Below are 8,250 nucleotides of genomic sequence, written 5' to 3'. Positions count from 1 at the left end.
AATGGGAAATATATTTATGAGCAACTAAATTGTATTGTTGTTGTATTATTCATAACAGTTTATTTATTTATTTAGGCTTATTGAGACAGTCTCATATAGTCCATGCTAGACTTGACCTCACTGTATACCTGAGGATGAGCCTTAAACTTCTGATCCTCCTGCCTCTACCTTCTGAGAGCTGAGACTACAGATGTGTGGAACCATTCTTGGTTTTATGTGGTACAGGGGATTGGACCCAAGGCTTTATGCATTCAAGGCAAACACTTTACCAAGTGAACCCATACCCAACCCCATAACTGATTTTTACATCCACATAGAACTATCATAGGTACAACAAAAGGGTTAATTGATTTTAAAGAGATTTAAGTTCTTACCTATATATGGTAAGTCAAATTGCATTCAGCAAAAAGAATAGAAGACTCCAAGGGAGAGTGATTCATAATGTAAATCATCTCATTTCACATACAAAAAAATCAATAGCAGAGAAGTTTCCAGAATTTAGCATCAATGGCTCAAAAATATCATTTTTCTTCTCCCTACTTTGCCCCAAGGCCATGTTTTCAAACTAGTTGAAGTAATCCTGGGTTGATCAAAATAAGATTACAATATAACCAGAGGTGGAAATGCACTGCCTGTTCTCATTCCTCCTTCCCAGAATGAAGAAGTCACCCTGAATTTTCCCTCACGCTGAATTTTGTGAGGGAGTCGGTAAGCAAGGGGAAGTTAGAGCAAGTAGGTGGGTCTTGACAGACAATGCACAACAGTATCTGATAGTGCTGAGTCTTAAATTTGTTTTAAAGGCAATTTATGCGTTGAAGAACTATTATCTAAAATGGTATTAAAAATAATTTGCATTAACATTTTCTCATGTCTTATGGAAACTCTCTATTCTGCATTTAGAAATGCCTTTGAGTAGGATCAATTATTCTGCTGACTGAAAAAAAATGGAAAAGAAGAATACTAGAAAGAAAACCAAGAGATGTCATTGTGGTTTCCTGCTTCAGTGCTTGAATGGAACCTGGAGCTTGAACCCACACCACAGCTAGCTGTTCACAGTCCTTCACCACCCCCAGCAGCACTGTTCTTGGATCACCTGAGGGCCTCCCCCACAGCAGCTCCCGCACTTCTTGTCCAGCCACTGCCATGGCCACCATGTTCCCCTTGAAAGTGCACCATAAATACCACCAGGACTCAAATACCATCAACCACACGATCAATCTGGAGTTGTATGCCTCCTAAGTCTATCTGTCCATGTCTTACTACTTTGACTGCAATGATGTGGCTTTGAGGAACTTTGCCAAATACTTTCTGTTAGGTCAGACAGGCTCCCAAGATGGAGTCACCATGGTCAGCAGAATGAAGACAGAGGCATGGGGAAGTGGACTGTCCACATTCTTTAAGAAACCACCTGGTCATTATCCCCTCCTTGCTTTACAGTGCTCCAGGTCATGGTTTTCTGCCCTGTTATCTTGTAAGTCTTCTGGTCACTGTCTGGTGTCATTCCCTAGCTATTTTAAATGATTAATGTAATGCTCTCCCCTAAAGGAACTTTTCTATTCAACTTAACAAACAAGGGTGTTTTTTTCCTCTTTATCACCTTCTCCCAACTGAAAAAGACCTATAAAGCCCCTTACCTCAAAACTCAGGTTGGCAGTGCTCCTCTCTTGTGAGTCAACCTTGGAAGCTTGCTTTTCCCAAATAAAGGCTTTCTTCTTTGCCTCAGAGTGGCTAGCGTGATCTTGGTCACTCCAAAAATCTTACGTCTGGTGCCGTGACTCAGATAGGAGGCTCCCAATTGCTCCCTTCGGCAGCCAGACCTCCTTTCCAGCCCTCTTCTTCCGACCAGACTACCGAGCTGCCACTGACTCTCTAATGGCCTCAGACCACCTTCCAGGTGCAGGTTCTCCCACCCACCATGATTCACTCCAGCTTCACTCCTACTTCCCTCATTCTCTACCTTCAGTAAGTATCTTCTATAAATTGGCTTGCTCTCAGAAGTACCCTCCTCTTCCCCCTTCTCTCCTCTAAATCTTCTCTCATACTTTCCCCCTTGGGGAGTGTCTCTCATGACAGAGGTTGGCCTGCTCTCATTCTCTCAGAGTTATATCCCTCCCTTGCTCTCCTATAAAGTCTACCAGTTCCACACCTCTCACCCATTTCTGGGCTCCCCAAAACTTAAGAAAGATGTACTGTAAACACTGCAGGACTCCTCTGTCAGGCCCACCAAACCCTGAGGGGTACCTTTTGGCTTGGTTTGCTGGCCTAGGGACACTCTCCCTCCCCCTTTTCCCTCCAAACAACCTCTGCTCAGAGAGGAGAGGGCAGCTCCATGCCCCTTCTCCCACCAGATCAAAATTGATTGATCATGCAAAAAGAGGGACCAACATGATCCTCCCTTCTTTCCCTTTTTTTTCCTGTCCTCCTCTCTGCTGGGTTTTCTCAGCCACTGAGCCATTGTTATTTACATGCTCCTGCAAGCTTAAAGTTTAATCTCCCTAGCCACTCTGGTCTGTGCCCCCGACCCTGCTGCCAATCTCTCTCTCTCTCTCTCTCTCTCTCTCTCTCTATCTTTCCTCCTGAGATCTCATTCTTCACAAGTAATAATTACTCCTTCCGGAACATACCTTACTTTTCTCTTTCTCTCTTCCTTACAAGAGTCTCATCCTACATCCTTTTTTTTCTCCCTCTCATCTGAGATGGGAAATAAGATTTCCAAAACTGTCCCTACAACCCCCAATTGTTTACTTCAAAACTTTAAGAAATTAAGTCTCCAAGATGATATCAAACCTCATCATATAATCCTTTATTACAACACAGCCTGGCCTTAATATAAATTAGACAACAGAGTAAGTTCCAAACTCTTATTGATTTAAATAAGCTCACCACATCACTGACAAATGGTTTGAGATTTCCCATATTCAAAACCTTTCACTCTACATGCCTGTCCTCTCTGCTCTGCTTGCCCTACTAACCAGATTCTTCTAGCCAAGATAAGACAGACCCCATTTAGATAAAGCAACCAAAAATAATTTAAAAAAATAAGCAAAAAAAGAACTAGTTTAAACTCTAAATGATTGTGCCTGAATGTGAGATTGACCAGAAACCCAAATTTCAGATACTAGTGAACAGTGCTATTTTGTAGAAAATAAACATTCTGTCTGTATTGGTTTGCGTCTGCTTTGAGACACATATTCAAACATGTACAGTCACACTGATGAGTCTCTGCATATGGGGATATGCTGTGGAGGGATGCACAAACACAACAAGCACAAACACAACAAGGCTGTAACCCATGCTAGATGGCAAACAACAACAGGATGTTGATAGAGACCACATGCCAGCCACAGCCAGACACACAGGCTCAAAAAGCAAGTTGGATCCTACAGTATGCAAAGTAAAGGCTAAAAGCCAGGTACCTAGGGACTGGTAGGTTTACTCAGTGTTTAGAAATACTCATTAATGATTATTTCTACTTCACTGTCATGTAAATTATATTAATTGTTATATGCTATTTAAGTTCATGGTAAGCTGGATTCTGAGAAATGAGTTGCCCCCCCTAACTCAGACCCCAAGAACATTTAAAACCATGTGTCATGTATACATTGTCCTTAAGCAAATTGGCCTATTGTTTCTGGACAAGGAAAGGGAAAATGACAAACAACATATAATTATGATTCTGTCTCCATTTCTCTCTTGTGTAAGTTCATTGTAAACAGATAACTTATTTTATCATTAATGTAGTTCAGATTTGTCTCTTGATCCTCTCTCAATTTCCAGGTGTGTTATCTCCAGGGAAAGTTATCAAGTTTTACCCGCATTTACAAATCCATGCTTTTAAAATGTGTTTCATATGATAAAAAAAAGTCTCAAATCAATGACTTATAAAGTCTAAAATTTGACTCAGTGATATTGTTTTGCTCATGATGACAGTTATAAAAAATTGCCTTCAAATGCTTAATTAATTTAATAATTCTTCTATGTTAAAGTTTCAACTACAAAAAACTGAGTCTTAATAAGATTAATATTTATGTATTAGTGATTTTTCTTTGATAAAACTAATTTTATTAAAAAGTCATTGTGTTTACAACTCAAGTTTTATAAAAGATATAATCTAACTTCATTCATGTAACTTTTGTTCTTAGGCAGATAAGGTAGTCTCCCAAATTCTGATAACTACATAAACTGTATGCTTTCTCAAATTTTGAGGAGCTCCATTCACAATTCTTGGGCCAAAATTAGCTGTAATGATAAAACCTGTTATTTACAAACAATGTAATTTAAACAAACAATTAGATATCTGATCAAAGCTTCATTTAATAGTCATGGTAACAAAAATAATGAGACATAAAATTACTTTATGTTAATCAAAGTACCCTTAAACAAGGTGTATCACAATGATTGTTATATACTTTTCTATCAGGATTAAGTTAATGTCTAATGCAGTTTAGACAAAAAGATTAAAGCTACTAAAATGTATACAGGTACATAAATATATTTAAACGTGATTCTAAGTTACTAAAGACAGACTCCTAGGTTTTCAACTTTAAAACCAAAAGTTCTTGTTTATGTCTGCTACAACAATAGCCAGAGGTTTTTAAGCACAAAGAAAATTCCAAAATTCAACTCTGATTTTAGATTGACAGACTCAATTTAAAGGTCAAAATTTACATGTTAATAAAAATTGACTCTAGGATTGTTAACATGTTTTGTCTGCACTTACAAATGTAAACATATATATGCTATCTCTCTTATATGGTTTGCCATGTCATCAGACAACATAAGTTAAATGTTACAACAAAATGTTAAGTTTTGTTTTTTAATTTTTATTTTTATTTCTATATTTGATAGAGGGAAGGAGTGAGGGAGACAGAGAGAGAGAGCATGTGAACGGGCACACTAGGGTTTCCAGCCACTGCAAACAAACTCCAGATGCATGTGCCACCTTGTGTATCTGGCTTATGTGGATCCTGTGGAATTGAACCAACATCCATTGCCTTTGCAGGCAAGCACCTTAACCACTAAGCATTCTCTCCAGTCTAGGTTTTTTAATACTAAGTTTTAACTAGATCTGTTTTGTTAAAGACAAAAGATACAGATATACTCAATATTCCCATTTTTCTCCTGGGTGCTTAACAACCAGATTTAGTGGCCAGAACCAATGTGGACTTTGGGGCTAAAAGGGCACCCAACATTTTGGGCCCAGTGCCTCCAGGTCAGAAGTGCTCAAGAAACAACAGGACACTTCTTTTTCCTGAGGATCCTAAAGCTCTTGGTAAGTTACCTATCTTCTTGATCAGACAAGACATGCAGAACCCAAAAATGGATTCTAATCACTATCCTGTCTGCAGATATAGAGTCAGAAGAGAAGAAAAAAAAAAAAAACTCCTTAATACTTCCAAGGGAAGGGAAGTCACATGGTCAACTCGGCCCTGACTCATTCCAGCAGATGGCACAAATGCTGAGAGAGCCATAGGGCTCCTCCCAGGTCCCTAAAAGTCTCCTGTAAAGAGCTACAGCTGATAGGCGGGAGAGATGGCTTAGTGGTTAAGGCACTTGCCTGTGAAGCCTAAGGATCCAAGTTTGATTCTCCAGGTCCCATGTAAACCAGATGAACAAGGTGGCACATGCATCTGGAGTTCATTTGCAGTGCCTAGACACCCTGATGTATCCATTCCTTTTCTCTCTCTCTCTCTATCTAATAAATAAATAAAATAAAAATAAATTTTGAAAAAAAAATAGCAAATGACCTTCAAAATTACAATATAAAATTAATCTTTGGCCACCTACCTGGTCTTAACATTCAATAGAAAAATACAGCCAAAATTAAGGAATATTTTAAAAGATTTAATCATCACAGCCCAGACTGTAACTTGAGATAGATGTGCTCACTATAACAAAAACAGATATAAAACACACCATTCAGTAATTCTGTTAATTTTGATTTGTGCATTTAACTACAATCTTAACCTTGTAACCTCTCTTATAGCCCACACTCAGATGTTTCTGTGATAGTCCAATTTCATCTACCTGGGTCCCCTGGATTGCCCTTCAAGGCCTAAACTGCTGATGAAAACCCCAGGTTTAAATGGAGGATTCTTAAACCTAACCCCATCCAAACTTCAACTTCTTAATGTTACCTTACTAGACAACCCAAACATTACTTCAGACTCCTGGTCCCACCTAACTCAGCTACCCTTCTACCTCTACCTAAACAACTTACACAATTCTGTCTAGAAACTTTAGAAGAGCTTACCTACCCCAACCCCAGGATTTCACTGTCTCCCCTCCATGACCGTAACCACACTTGGTGTATAGATGGAAGCTCTTCTACCACCCCACAGGGGTCCCTGATAATGAAACATGCTATTATTTCAGATGACCAAATAATAGAGACTGGCCCTTTATCTAAGGAAAGTACATCCTAAAGAGGCTGAACTTGTCACAATCCATTTATCTGTACTAATAAAAACAAGTCTTGTCTCCTCTATAACAACGACAGGACTGGCTACAGGTGGGCTGGGACACAGCCTAAATCTTATCAACAGTTTGCACAGACCTGAGTACAGCCATTAAAGACTCTGCTATGGCCTTTTACCTGCTACAGCAGCAGCTTACCTCACTGGCATCAGTAGTCCTTCAGTACTGTCAAGCCCTCAACCTCATCACAGCTGAGAAGGCAGAAACCTGTCTCTTCCTAAACAAGGAATGTTGTTATTATATAAACCAATTAGGTAAAGATTTGGGGAAAAAAAAAAAGCTCAAAACTCTGGCCAGCAGAGTCTATCATGATGCCCCATGGTCCTCAGGCCCATGAGATATCTTTAGAATTGTTTGGCCTTAACTACTACCATTACTTGGGCCATTAATGGGGATATTTATTTCACTCGTGATAGCCCTCAGTATTTAAAAATACATCCCCAAAACCAGGTACAAAATCTCACACAGCACTTGTTCAACCAACTTTTACTGACCTATCCCTCCTCTGTCTCCTACCACCCTCTAGCCACCATGGAACCTCTTCCTCATTGCCTGCCTTGAAGGCATTATCCAGCCTCTCCAATAAGAAATCATCATGCCCGCTCTCTCCTCCCCCTCAGTCAGCATGAATACATTACAGAAGAGAGACCACCATCCCTTATCATTAACAAAAAGCTATAATGTTAGGTTGAGACAGGTTCCCAAGATGGAGTCACCATGGTCAGCAGAATGGTGACAGAGGCATGGGGAAGTGGACTGTCCATATTCTTCAAGAAACCACCTGGTCATTGGTCATTATCTCCTCCTTGCCTAATAATGCCCAGGTCATGGTTTCCTGCCTCCTTATCTCATGAGTCACCTAGTTACTGTTCTGATATCACACCCTAGCTATTTTAAAAGGTTAATGAAATGATCCCCTAAAGTAAAGTTTCTATTTAACTTTACAAACAAGTTTTTAGTTCCCTTCTTCACCTTCCCCCAACTGAACAAGCCCTATAACTCCCACTACCTGAAAACTCATGTGGGCTGTGCTCCTTTCTTATGAGTCAGCCATGGAAGCTTGTACTTTTCCCAAATAAAAGCTTTCACCTTTGCCTCAGAGTGATCTATGTGGTCTTGGTCATTCCCAAACCTTACACTTTCTTCACCAGTCTCATGAGAAGGAGCATGCTGAGAAACTGATGAAGTGACAGAACCAGCAAGGGGGTTAAATGTTCCTGCAGGATATCAAGAAATAAGACCATTATGATGAGAAAGCTGGCTGAAAGCAATGGAGTGTGTATTACACTTGGAAAACAAATGTGTGAATCAATCACTACTGAAACTGCACAAACTAGCCACAGACAAAAATGACCCTCACTTATGTGACTTCTTTGAAACTCATTACCTGCAGGTAAAATCCATCAAAGAACTAGGTGATCATGTAACCAACTTGCACAAGACGGGAGCCCCTGAATATGGCATGGTGGAATATCTCTTTGGCAAGGAAGACAATGATGAGAGCTAAATTAACTTCTCCAAAGCCGTGGAGTAACTTCCCTGGTTACCAAGGCAGTACATGCATGTTGGAGCTACCTTTACCTTTTCTAAAAGTTGCACCAAAACAACTGCTTAAGTTTTCAATTTGTGCCATTCCTTCAAATAAAGAAACTTGGTACCCAGAAAACAAACAAGAAAAAAAGGAAAAGAAAAAGAAAATCAAAGCAGCAAACTAACATCTTTCCTAATCATCACTCTTTCATCTGGATAAAAAAAAAATTGCCCCTTGGAAAC

At 39.6% G+C, this 8,250-nt stretch overlaps 1 pseudogene; it reads left to right on the top strand.

Moving 5' to 3' along the window:
• Positions 1-1,143: 1,143 nt before the first annotated feature.
• On the top strand, positions 1,144-7,984 carry LOC101613689 (annotated as a pseudogene).
• Positions 7,985-8,250: the final 266 nt, after the last annotated feature.

This window comes from Jaculus jaculus, chromosome 1 (genome assembly GCF_020740685.1).
Source record: "Jaculus jaculus isolate mJacJac1 chromosome 1, mJacJac1.mat.Y.cur, whole genome shotgun sequence".
NCBI classification, from domain to species: domain Eukaryota; kingdom Metazoa; phylum Chordata; class Mammalia; order Rodentia; family Dipodidae; genus Jaculus; species Jaculus jaculus.
This window is presented reverse-complemented; position numbering and strand designations above follow the sequence as displayed.